The sequence below is a fragment of the Pseudophryne corroboree genome, unplaced genomic scaffold (assembly GCF_028390025.1).
Source record: "Pseudophryne corroboree isolate aPseCor3 unplaced genomic scaffold, aPseCor3.hap2 scaffold_330, whole genome shotgun sequence".
Classification (NCBI taxonomy): Eukaryota; Metazoa; Chordata; class Amphibia; order Anura; family Myobatrachidae; genus Pseudophryne; species Pseudophryne corroboree.
Window position 1 is genome coordinate 265294 of NW_026969985.1, and position 13837 is coordinate 279130.

Sequence of the window (13837 nt, forward strand, 5' to 3'; positions counted from 1 at the left end):
GTACTTTCCCATGATGAGTGAGTGCTTCAGGATCTCTTGCACTTACATGTGCAGCAGAGTACTGCAATGGAAGCATGCTGGGCCCATAACCCAGAGGTAGAAAGATTGAAACTATCCTCTGCTATATGCATTTTTTTTGTTAATTAAAGTAATCCAAAACTGGGATTGATATTTTTGCTCTTTTATTTTTACTTAAAGTACAATAACTTTTACCATTTTAATTTGTTTTAATAGTATATTGACAGTATTGTTTTCTTTCAAAAATTCACTTAATTTTCTTTTTTGTGTGCTAATTAGATATCACCTTGTTTTCACATTAAATAGACTTCCACATGAGAAAGCAGCAAGGATGCAGTGGCGTTAATGTTTCCTGGTGGTAGTGGGGGACTGTGTTTGTGCTTTCCTCTGGTCAGCTCTGGTAAAAGTCAGATTTCTTTGTCTCAGATCTTCCTCTAGCCTTGTTCTTCTTTCGAGAGTTCCCTTGTGCTGCCTCAGTTGGATCTCCTTCACTTGACAGGGGGGTACCCGAGCAGCGACCCTCCCCAGCACTAGCCCAACTCCTACTTACCTGCCAGGTGAGATACTATGATCATGAAGGTGCTTCTCCCAGGGAAAGGCTCACCCATTGCACTCTGGGTGTGCTGCTCCTGCGATTTCCCCAAATGTGGGAAACTTGACTGCATAATTTGTGTTTCCCCTGGTCGGCTCTCGTATAATTCAGATCTCTTTGTCTCAGGTCTCTCTCCAGCCTAGTTTGCTGTCTGTTTCCACTTCTCTTTTCTTAAACCGCTCCCTTCTATGCCCTTGCGCACCTTAATTAAATCTAACTCTGATTACGTCAGAGAAGGCTAGGTACCCTACACCATAAGAGGGGGTTTGAAATTTTGACTTGTCTACTTAAAGATCACCAAAATCTGATCACAAGGTCAATTACATCACTGGGTGGGAACCTTTTGGTTAATAGCCTATGTAAGTGCAAGAGATCCTGAAGCACTCACTCATCATGGGAATGTACCAATGTGTTTCTTACAAAAATTCTCCAGATTATTGACTTTTTAAAGTTTTTCTAGGAAACGTTCTAGATGAATGCTTATTAGCCTTTGTCAGTATGTACTTTTGCAAAGTGTCGCTGTGGCGCAATCAGTTAGTGTGTATGGCTATTAACCTAAAGGTTGGTGATTCAATCCCACCCAGGGACGTAATAGACCTTGTTATCAGATTTTGGTGATCTTTAAGTAGACAAGTCAAAATTTCAAACCCCCTGTTATGGTGTAGGGTACCTGGCCTTCTCTGATGTAATCAGAATTAGATTTGATTAAGTGATTTTATAAAAAACAGCTAGGAAGCACAATTTAGCAGTGGGTTGCAGAGAAAAAGAAATATGCTGGCAGAAAAATCCAATTGAGTGATTAAACAGCTCTTCATTTTCTGGCTTTATTTTTATGCTAACTAATTTGTTCTCTGAAAAGTGTCCACAAAGCCAAGTATCTGATTAACATCTTTGTAGGGATGGTTTTTCACCTATTACTAAATTAAACTTGCTTCATTGGAAAGGCAGCAAGATGCATCCTCATTTCAATATCTACTGAAATAATACAGGTTGACACCAGGAAACATTAACGCCACTGCATCCTTGCTGCTTTCTCATGTGGAAGTCTGTTTAATGTGAAAACAAGGTGATATCTAATTAGCACACAGGTAAGGAATTAAGAAAATCTTTATTTAAGGGTGAAGATGTTTCTCACAAAATCGTTGCCCCAATGCATCATTGAAATTCAAGCTGGAAAGATGATTTTAATATATCACTTGTACATTTTGTATTGCTCTTCTGGTGACAATGTAGTTTGCTTTTGTCAATTACCATTTTAATAATCGGGTAAAGAAAATTAATTGGATTTTTGAAAGAAAACAATACTGTCAATATACTATTAAAACAAATTAAAATGGTAAAAGTTATTGTACTTTAAGTAAAAATAAAAGAGCAAAAATATCAATCCCAGTTTTGGATTACTTTAATTAACAAAAAAAAATGCATATAGCAGAGGATAGTTTCAATCTGCCTACCTCTGGGTTATGGACCCAGCATGCTTCCATTACAGTACTCTGCTGCACATGTAAGTGCAAGAGATCCTGAAGCACTCACTCATCATGGGAAAGTACCAATGTGTTTCTTCATTGGTTGATGGAAGAAACATCATACAAAAACTCTCCACATTATTGACTTTTTAAAATGTTTCTAGGAATCGTTCTAGATGAATGCTTATTAGCCTTTGTCAGTATGTACTTTTGCAAAGTGTCGCTGTGGCGCAATCAGTTAGTGTGTAAGGCTATTAACCAAAAGGTTGGTGGTTCAATCCCACCCAGGGACTTAATTGACCTTGTTATCAGATTTTGGTGATCTTTAAGTAGACAAGTCAAAATTTCAAACCCCCTGTTATGGTGTAGGGTACCTGGCCTTCTCTGATGTAATCAGAGTTAGATTTGATTCAGTGATTTTATAAAAACAGCTAGGAAGCACAATTTAGCAGTGGGTTGCAGAGAAAAAGAAATATGCTGGCAGAAAAATCCAATTGAGTGATTAAACAGCTCTTCATTTTCTGGCTTTATTTTTATGCTAACTAATTTGTTCTCTGAAAAGTGTCCACAAAGCCAAGTATCTGATTAACATATTTGTAGGGATGGTTTTTCACCTATTACTAAATTAAACTTGCTTCATTGGAAAGGCAGCAAGATGCATCCTCATTTCAATATCTACTGAAATAATACAGGTTGACACCAGGAAACATTAACGCCACTGCATCCTTGCTGCTTTCTCATGTGGAAGTCTGTTTAATGTGAAAACAAGGTGATATCTAATTAGCACACAGGTAAGGAATTAAGAAAATCTTTATTTAAGGGTGAAGATGTTTCTCACAAAATCGTTGCCCCAATGCATCATTGAAATTCAAGCTGGAAAGATGATTTTAATATATCACTTGTACATTTTGTATTGCTCTTCTGGTGACAATGTAGTTTGTTTTTGTCAATTACCATTTTAATAATCGGGTAAAGAAAATTAATTGGATTTTTGAAAGAAAACAATACTGTCAATATACTATTAAAACAAATTAAAATGGTAAAAGTTATTGTACTTTAAGTAAAAATAAAAGAGCAAAAATATCAATCCCAGTTTTGGATTACTTTAATTAACAAAAAAAAATGCATATAGCAGAGGATAGTTTCAATCTGCCTACCTCTGGGTTATGGACCCAGCATGCTTCCATTACAGTACTCTGCTGCACATGTAAGTGCAAGAGATCCTGAAGCACTCACTCATCATGGGAAAGTACCAATGTGTTTCTTCATTGGTTGATGGAAGAAACATCTTACAAAAACTCTCCAGATTATTGACTATTTAAAGTTTTTCTAGGAAACGTTCTAGATGAATGCTTATTAGTCTTTGTCAGTATGTACTTTTTGCAAAGTGTCTCTGTGGCGCAATCGGTTAGTGTGTTCAGCTATTAATCAAAAGGTTGGTGGTTCAATCCCACCCAGGGACGTAATTGACCTTGTGATCAGATTTTGGTGATATTTAAGTAGACAAGTCAAAATTTCGAAAACCCCTGTTATGGTGTAGGGTACCTGGCCTTCTCTGCTGTAATCAGAGTTAGATTTGATTCAGTGATTTTATAAAAACAGCTAGGAAGCACAATTTAGCAGTGGGTTGCAGAGAAAAAGAAATATGCTGGCAAAAAAATCCAATTGACTGATTAAACAGCTCTTCATTTTCTGGCTTTATTTTTATGCTAACAAATTTGTTCTCTGAAAAGTGTCCACAAAGCCAAGTATCTGATTAACATCTTTGTAGGGATGGTTTTTCACCTATTACTAAATTAAACTTGCTTCATTGGAAAGGCAGCAAGATGCATCCTCATTTCAATATCTACTGAAATAATACAGGTTGACACCAGGAAACATTAACGCCACTGCATCCTTGCTGCTTTCTCATGTGGAAGTCTGTTTAATGTGAAAACAAGGTGATATCTAATTAGCACACAGGTAAGGAATTAAGAAAATCTTTATTTAAGGGTGAAGATGTTTCTCACAAAATCGTTGCCCCAATGCATCATTGAAATTCAAGCTGGAAAGATGATTTTAATATATCACTTGTACATTTTGTATTGCTCTTCTGGTGACAATGTAGTTTGCTTTTGTCAATTACCATTTTAATAATCGGGTAAAGAAAATTAATTGGATTTTTGAAAGAAAACAATACTGTCAATATACTATTAAAACAAATTAAAATGGTAAAAGTTATTGTACTTTAAGTAAAAATAAAAGAGCAAAAATATCAATCCCAGTTTTGGATTACTTTAATTAACAAAAAAAAATGCATATAGCAGAGGATAGTTTCAATCTGCCTACCTCTGGGTTATGGACCCAGCATGCTTCCATTACAGTACTCTGCTGCACATGTAAGTGCAAGAGATCCTGAAGCACTCACTCATCATGGGAAAGTACCAATGTGTTTCTTCATTGGTTGATGGAAGAAACATCATACAAAAACTCTCCACATTATTGACTTTTTAAAATGTTTCTAGGAATCGTTCTAGATGAATGCTTATTAGCCTTTGTCAGTATGTACTTTTGCAAAGTGTCACTGTGGCGCAATCAGTTAGTGTGTAAGGCTATTAACCAAAAGGTTGGTGGTTCAATCCCACCCAGGGACTTAATTGACATTGTTATCAGATTTTGGTGATCTTTAAGTAGACAAGTCAAAATTTCAAACCCCCTGTTATGGTGTAGGGTACCTGGCCTTCTCTGATGTAATCAGAGTTAGATTTGATTCAGTGATTTTATAAAAACAGCTAGGAAGCACAATTTAGCAGTGGGTTGCAGAGAAAAAGAAATATGCTGGCAGAAAAATCCAATTGAGTGATTAAACAGCTCTTCATTTTCTGGCTTTATTTTTATGCTAACTAATTTGTTCTCTGAAAAGTGTCCACAAAGCCAAGTATCTGATTAACATATTTGTAGGGATGGTTTTTCACCTATTACTAAATTAAACTTGCTTCATTGGAAAGGCAGCAAGATGCATCCTCATTTCAATATCTACTGAAATAATACAGGTTGACACCAGGAAACATTAACGCCACTGCATCCTTGCTGCTTTCTCATGTGGAAGTCTGTTTAATGTGAAAACAAGGTGATATCTAATTAGCACACAGGTAAGGAATTAAGAAAATCTTTATTTAAGGGTGAAGATGTTTCTCACAAAATCGTTGCCCCAATGCATCATTGAAATTCAAGCTGGAAAGATGATTTTAATATATCACTTGTACATTTTGTATTGCTCTTCTGGTGACAATGTAGTTTGTTTTTGTCAATTACCATTTTAATAATAGGGTAAAGAAAATTAAGTGGATTTTTGAAAGAAAACAATACTGTCAATATACTATTAAAACAAATTAAAATGGTAAAAGTTATTGTACTTTAAGTAAAAATAAAAGCTAAAATATCAATCCCAGTTTTGGATTACTTTAATGAACAAAAAAAAAATGCATATAGCAAAGGATAGTTTCAATCTGCCTACCTCTGGGTTATGGACCCAGCATGCTTCCATTGCAGTACTCTGCTGCACATGTAAGTGCAAGAGATCCTGAAGCACTCACTCATCATGCGAAAGTACCAATGTGTTTCTTCATTGGTTGCTGGAAGAAACATCTTACAAACACTCTCCAGATTATTGACTTTTTAAAGTTTTTCTAGGAAACGTTCTAGATGAATGCTTATTAGTCTTTGTCAGTATATACTTTTTGCAAAGTGTCTCTGTGGCGCAATCGGTTAGTGTGTTCAGCTATTAATCAAAAGGTTGGTGGTTCAATCCCACCCAGGGACGTAATTGACCTTGTGATCAGATTTTGGTGATATTTAAGTAGACAAGTCAAAATTGCAAACCCCCTCTTATGGTGTAGGGTACCTGGCCTACTCTGATGTAATCAGAGTTAGATTTGATTAAGTGATTTTATAAAAAAAACAGCTAGGAAGCACAATTTAGCAGTGGGTTGCAGAGAAAAAGAAAAATGCTGGCAGAAAAATCCAATTGAGTGATTAAACAGCTCTTCATTTTCTGGCTTTATTTTTATGATAACAAATTTGTTCTCTGAAAAGTGTCCACAAAGCCAAGTATCTGATTAACATCTTTGTAGGGATGGTTTTTCACCTATTACTAAATTAAACTTGCTTCATTGGAAAGGCAGCAAGATGCATCCTCATTTCAATATCTACGGAAATAATACAGGTTGACACCAGGAAACATTAACGCCACTGCATCTTTGCTGTTTTCTCATGTGGAAGTCTGTTTAATGTGAAAACAAGGTGATATCTAATTAGCACACAGGTAAGGAATTAAGAAAATCTTTATTTAAGGGTGAAGATGTTTCTCACAAAATCGTTGCCCCAATGCATCATTGAAATTTAAGCTGGAAAGATGATTTTAATATATCACTTGTACATTTTGTATTGCTCTTCTGGTGACAATGTAGTTTGTTTTTGTCAATTACCATTTTAATAATCGGGTAAAGAAAATTAATTGGATTTTTGAAAGAAAACAATACTGTCAATATACTATTAAAACAAATTAAAATGGTAAAAGTTATTGTACTTTAAGTAAAAATAAAAGAGCAAAAATATCAATCCCAGTTTTGGATTACTTGAATTAACAAAAAAAAATGCATATAGCAGAGGATAGTTTCAATCTGCCTACCTCTGGGTTATGGACCCAGCATGCTTCCATTACAGTACTCTGCTGCACATGTAAGTGCAAGAGATCCTGAAGCACTCACTCATCATGGGAAAGTACCAATGTGTTTCTTCATTGGTTGATGGAAGAAACATCTTACAAAAACTCTCCAGATTATTGACTATTTAAAGTTTTTATAGGAAACGTTCTAGATGAATGCTTATTAGCCTTTGTCAGTATGTACTTTTGCAAAGTGTCGCTGTGGCGCAATCACTTAGTGTGTACGGCTATTGACCAAAAGGTTGGTGGTTCAATCCCACCCAGGGATGTAATTGACCTTGTTATCAGATTTTTTTGATCTTTAAGTAGACAAGTCAAAATTTCGAAAACCCCTGTTATGGTGTAGGGTACCTGGCCTTCTCTGATGTAATCAGAGTTAGATTTGATTCAGTGATTTTATAAAAACAGCTAGGAAGCACAATTTAGCAGTGGGTTGCAGAGAAAAAGAAATATGCTGGCAGAAAAATCCAATTGAGTGATTAAACAGCTCTTCATTTTCTGGCTTTATTTTTATGATAACAAATTTGTTCTCTGAAAAGTGTCCACAAAGCCAAGTATCTGATTAACATCTTTGTAGGGATGGTTTTTCACCTATTACTAAATTAAACTTGCTTCATTGGAAAGGCAGCAAGATGCATCCTCATTTCAATGTCTACGGAAATAATACAGGTTGACACCAGGAAACATTAACGCCACTGCATCTTTGCTGTTTTCTCATGTGGAAGTCTGTTTAATGTGAAAACAAGGTGATATCTAATTAGCACACAGGTAAGGAATTAAGAAAATCTTTATTTAAGGGTGAAGATGTTTCTCACAAAATCGTTGCCCCAATGCATCATTGAAATTCAAGCTGGAAAGATGATTTTAATATATCACTTGTACATTTTGTATTGCTCTTCTGGTGACAATGTAGTTTGTTTTTTGTCAATTACCATTTTAATAATCGGGTAAAGAAAATTAAGTGGATTTTTGAAAGAAAACAATACTGTCAATTATAAGGGCACGGTCGTGCCCTTATATTAAGGCTGAATCGAACAAACGGAATTCTCCCATAGGGAACTTCTGAGATGGGGGCATGGTGTTTGAGGGGCTACACCTCAAAACTGATAGGACGTACTGAGCTGAAATTTGGCATGGACGCGTAGAATCGTCACCCGCTGCTGCAGGCCAAATTTCAGGGCAAAATAATAAAAAATGAGGAATTGGGAGTAAGCTAAAGTTCCAACTGTCAGTTTTTTTCTGCCACTCCCTCTGTGGCTTTTTGACAACGTTTTCCTATAGAGTGAATGAAGATTTTTTTGGGAAGGCATAACTCAATATAGAGGACGAATTAAGACTTGGGGTTTGTTTTACTAGATAGAGTATGCCCCAGTGTAGTGCCTTTTGGGGTTGTGGTTTTTCAGAAAGTTATAGGGTTTTTTTAATTAAGAGAAATATGCCCCATTATAGAGATAGGGCATTTCAATTTATTGCGCCTGCGCAGTGACCGCCAGCAGGGGGTGTACAGAGAGTAGCTCTGGCAGTTGGGCACGAGGAGACAGAGCGGGAAGGAGTCACGTGGAGCTGCAGGAGGACAGCCAGCGGTTCCCGGCGTGTGAGTTCATTGAGGTCCATGAAGCGGGAGGAGATCGCCGGAGCTGCGTAGCACTGGGTGAGTTCTGTCAGGCAGCCCACCGCTGTGTACCCAGCTTCCACTTCTCCCCCGCGTGTCCGGCCACCCTCCCCTCTCGCCCGCCCGGCCACCCTCCCCTCCCGCCCGCCCGCCCGCTCGCCCGCTCGCCCGCCCGCTTGCCCGCTGTGTGCCCGGCCGCCCGCCGGACCTTCCCTGGTGGCTGCCTGCATCTCCTCCCCGCGTCTGTGGTGCGGCTGGCAGTAGGAGGCGTCTCGGGCAGCTGTGTCCGGCCACTCCTCCCTCCTCCTCCTCCCGCTGTGTCCGGCCCTCCCTCCCTGCAGTATGCGGTATTTATCAAGGTCTCTATGGTCACCAGTCACCCCCCCTTCCCCCTCTCGCCCTCCCTGCTGTGTGTCCGTCTCCCCCCCCTGCTGTGTGTCAGTCGCCCCCCCCTTGCCCTCCCTGCTGTGTGTCCCCCCCTCCTCCCTGCAGTGTGTTCCCCCCCGCGCCCTCCCTGCTGTGTGTCCGGCCACCCTCCCCTCCTCCCGCTGTGTCCGGCCACCCTCCCCTCCTCCCGCTGTGTCCGGCCACCCCCCCTCCCGCTGTGTCCGGCCACCCCCCCCTCTCGCTGTGTCCGTCCACCCCCTACCTCCCGCTGTGTCCGGCCACCCCCCCCTCCCGCTGTGACCGGCCACCCCCCCCACTCCCGCTGTGTCTGGCCACCCCCCCCCCTCCCGCTGTGTCCGGCCACCCTCCCCTCCTCCCGCTGTGTCCGGCCACCCTCCCCTCCTTCCGCTGTGTCCGGCCACCCCCCCCTCCCGCTGTGTCCGGCCACCCCCCCTCCCGCTGTGTCCGTCCACCCCCCCCTCCCGCTGTGTCCGTCCACCCCCCCCTCCCGCTGTGTCCGGCCACCCCCCCCTCCTCCCGCTGTGTCCGGCCACCCCCCCTCCTCCCGCTGTGTCCGTCCACCCCCCCTCCTCCCGCTGTGTCCGTCCACCCCCCCTCCTCCTCTCTGCTGTGTGTCCATTCTCCCCCCGCCCTCCCTGCTGTGTGTCCGTCCCCCCCCGCCCTCCCTGCAGCGCCTGACACACGCACACACAGCGCCTGACACACACGCACACACGCAGCACCTGACACACACACACAGACGCAGCACCGGACACTCACACGGACCTGACACACACGCACACACTCACACGCAGCGCCTGACACACACAGACACGCAGCGCCTGACACACACAGACACGCAGCGCCTGACACACACACACACTCACGCACCTGACACACACACTCACGCACCTGACACACACACACACACTCACGCACCTGACACACACACACTCACGCACCTGACACACGCACACTCACGCACCTGACACACGCACACGGCACGCAGCACCTGACACACACACAGCACCTGACACACACACACACACGCAGCACCTGACACACAGACATGCAGCGCCTGACACACACACGCAGACACGCAGCACCTGACACACACACGCAGACACGCAGCACCTGACACACACACACACACGCAGCACCTGACACACACACGCAGACATGCAGCACCTGACACACACACGCAGACACGCAGCACCTGACACACACACGCAGACACGCAGCACCTGACACAGACACGCAGCACCTGACACACACACACATACGCAGCACCTGACACACACACACAGCACCTGACACACACACACGCAGCACCTGACACAGACATGCAGCGCCTGACACACACACGCAGACATGCAGCACCTGACACACACATGCAGCACCTGACAGACACACACACACACACACACATGCAGCACCTGACACACCCACACACACAGACATGCAGCACCTGACACACCCACACACACACGCAGCACCTGACACACATACATACATGTGGCATTTAACGCACACACGCACAGCACCTGACACACAATCATATACACTCAGAGCACCTAACACACACATACACTCGCAGCACCTCACACACACTCGTATACACACGCAGCACCTGCCACTCACACATATATACACATGTAGCACCTGCCACTCCCACATACATGAACAGCACCTAACACACACATATATACATGCAGCACCTGACACACACATACACGTGCAGCACCTGACAGTCACACACATACAGATGCGACACAAACACATACACGCTCAACACCTGACACCCACGTGGCAGCTGACACATACAAATGCAGCACCTGAGATACACACATATACACGTGCAGCACCTGAGACACACACATACACGTACAGCACCTGACACACACACACATGTATGTACACGCGCGGCTCCAGGCACACACATACGTACGTACACACGCGGAATTTAAAACACACACACACTTACACGTGCGGCACCTGACACACATGTACGAACACGCGTGGCTCCTGACACACACACACGCGTGGCTCCTGACACACACACACACACACACACACACATGTACGAACACGCTCGGCTCCTGACACACACACGTATATACGTATACGCACGGCACCTGACACCTACACGTATGTACGTATACGCACGGCTCCTGACACCCACACGCATGTACACGCACGGCTCCTGGCACACACACACACACACACGTACGTACACGCGCGGCACCTGACACACGCCTGTACGTACACACATGCACAGCACCTGACATACACACATGTAGGTACGCGCCACCTGACACACACACACACACACACGTACACGCACGACACTTGACACACACGTACGTACACGCACGGCACTGACACGTATGTACGCGCACGGCACCTGACAATCACGTACATACTAGTGATGAGTGGGTTCGGTTCGTCGGAATCCGAACCCCCCGAACTTCACCCATTTTACACGGGTCCGAGGCAGGTTCGAACCTTCCCGCCTTGCTCGGCTAGCCCGAGCGCGCACGAACGTCATCATCCCGCTGTCGGATTCTCGCGAGATTCGGATGTCTGCATTCGTGGAAAGGGATCCCATGTGTAAACATGGGACCCCTTTCAGTCCGTCTGGTCCGGGTGTTCGGTTTGTTGTTTTGCCAAGTACGTGGATTTAATCTGGAACCTGGATCAGGTGAGTATAATTATCTTTTATTTTCAGGTACCCGTGGATTCTACTTGGAGAAGAGGACCGACTGCTTCATGTCAACATAGGTAAGTATGTGTGTGTCGGCAGGTGGGAAATAAAGTTATACTTTCACGGTGTCTGTGTCCTGTTTTTATTTGGGTATTTTTCCCCCAGTAGAACTACAGGTACCAGCGGGCCCGTTTTTCTCCTGCATGCTGGTACTTGTGGTTCTCCAAGTACCAGCTTGCGGGGGAGGCTTGCTGGGACTTGTAGTACTACTAGAAAAAACAATATTCTTTAAATTTTCTCAAGGCTATCAGCCTCCCATCCGCAGCCCTTGGATGGGGGGGACAGCCTCGGGCTTCACCCCTGGCCCTTAGGTGGCTGGGGGGGGGACCCCTTGATTGAAGGGGTCCCCACTCCCCCAGGGTACCCCGGCCAGGAGTGACTAGTTGGATATTTAATGCCACGGCCGCAGGGCACTGTATAAAAGTGACCCCCGGCTGTGGCATTATCTGTCCAGCTAGTGGAGCCCGATGCTGGTGTAAAAAATACGGGGGACCCCTACTCTTTTTGTCCCCCGTATTTTTTGCACCAGCACCAGGCGCAGAGCCCGGTGCTGGTTTTAAAAATACGGGGGATCCCCTGTCCGTTTTTCCCCCGGATTTTTAGAACCAGGACCGGCTCGAAGAGCCCGAGGCTGGTTATGCTTTGGAGGGGGGACCCACGCAATTTTTTTTTCGGGTTTTTCACATTCCATTTAAAAAATAAATAATATTTTAAAAAATATATAAATAATACTTGTGCCTCCAAAAAAGACAAACCAAGTACCTAATCCCTTCTAATATAAATAGATATGCTATTACCAAAAAAAAAAAACTGCATAAAAAAAAACATGTTTTTAAAAATTTTTTATTAGATTCCGCCAGCAAAGTGTGGCGGATTGAAAATGACGAATTTACTGTTTAAAAGCACTGTTGTCGAATTTACAAACTTCAATTGAATATACTTTTGTCGAATTGCCGCATTTGTACCATTGCAGAAAAGTCGAATTTGTCAAATGTCGAATTTTAAAGTCGAATTTTGAAAGCCTGTAAGAATAGGCTCCGTCCCCTTCTACCCCTGTACCTTGCTCTCTCCTGTCTGTGCTCTCTCCCGTCTGTAGGACTAGGCCCCGCCCCCTTCTTACCCTCCTGTGACTGCTCTCTCCTGACAAGTGGACCAGGCCTGCCCCCTACACGCTGCTGGTGTCTTCATTGTTACTTGGTCTGGAGCTCCGTTGGGGAGAGAACTCACGTGAGCTCATTAAGAATGAGGAACTGGGATGTTTTAATTTTATTGTGAGTAGTGTAGTGTGGTGATGTAGTATGTTGTATGGGGGGTATAGTGTAATTATGAAGTGCAGCATATGGGAGGGCTGTAGCATAGTGATGTAGTGTGGCATATGGGGGGTGGTAGCGCATAGGCGCGCGTACAGGGGGTGCCTGGTGCGCACAGGCACTCCCTAATGTCCAGCACCGCTGCACGCCACGCTTGAGTAGCACAGTGATCGCTGAGTGTGTGATCGGTGGAGCCTAGCCTGCAGCTCATTTCCGTACCTCCCACCACCGCTGCACCCGACCCCCCTCTGCCTGCTGCTAATACTATGCTGAGTGCATTCGTCGGCGGCCTCACTGGGGGGACTGGCGTCACCTTGCAATGTGACGTGGTGATGTCCGCCCATGCTCTCCTCCCGCCCACCTGTGCTTTCCTCCTGCTGCGGTCTCTCAGTCCTAGTGTGCCGCGGCCGCCACACCACTGGCAGTGTTCCTCTAGGAGGGACTGGGAGCTGCTGGCAGACACATTCTGCTGAGACTTACTTGTCAGTGCGGGTTCCGGACGGCAGGCGGCGGGTGGGAGGGCAGACGGGGAGCAGGTGTCACAAGGAGTGTGTGGGTAACTAATTAACAATACTTCCGCTCAACGTGGCACTGCTGGTCCTTCATCTCCCATGTCTCTTCCCCAGGTGGCGGGCGGCCCGGAAATTAAGTGATGTGTTGTGCAGCAGTCAGTGTGAAGTGACTGTGAGTAACACTGGTGGTGCTGATGATGCTGCTGCAGAATCTGGAAGCAATTAATTCATAAATATAATGTACTCTATCAGTGTTTCTCTGACGTCCTAGTGGATGCTGGGAACTCCGTAAGGACCATGGGGATTAGCGGCTCCGCAGGATACTGGGCACAAAAGTAAAGCTTTAGGACTACCTGGTGTGCACTGGCTCCTCCCCCTATGACAATCCTCCAAGCCTCAGTTAGATTTTTGTGCCCGGCCGAGAAGGGTGCACACTAGGGGCTCTCCTGAGCTTCTTAGTGAAAGTTTTGT

At 44.3% G+C, this 13837-nt stretch overlaps 1 non-coding gene across 1 annotated transcript; it reads left to right on the forward strand.

Moving 5' to 3' along the window:
* The first annotated feature begins 560 nt into the window (after positions 1 to 560).
* Positions 561 to 723, forward strand: LOC135018927 (U1 spliceosomal RNA). The gene has a single exon (XR_010216554.1). It is a non-coding gene; the product is annotated as a U1 spliceosomal RNA (small nuclear RNA).
* Positions 724 to 13837: the final 13114 nt, after the last annotated feature.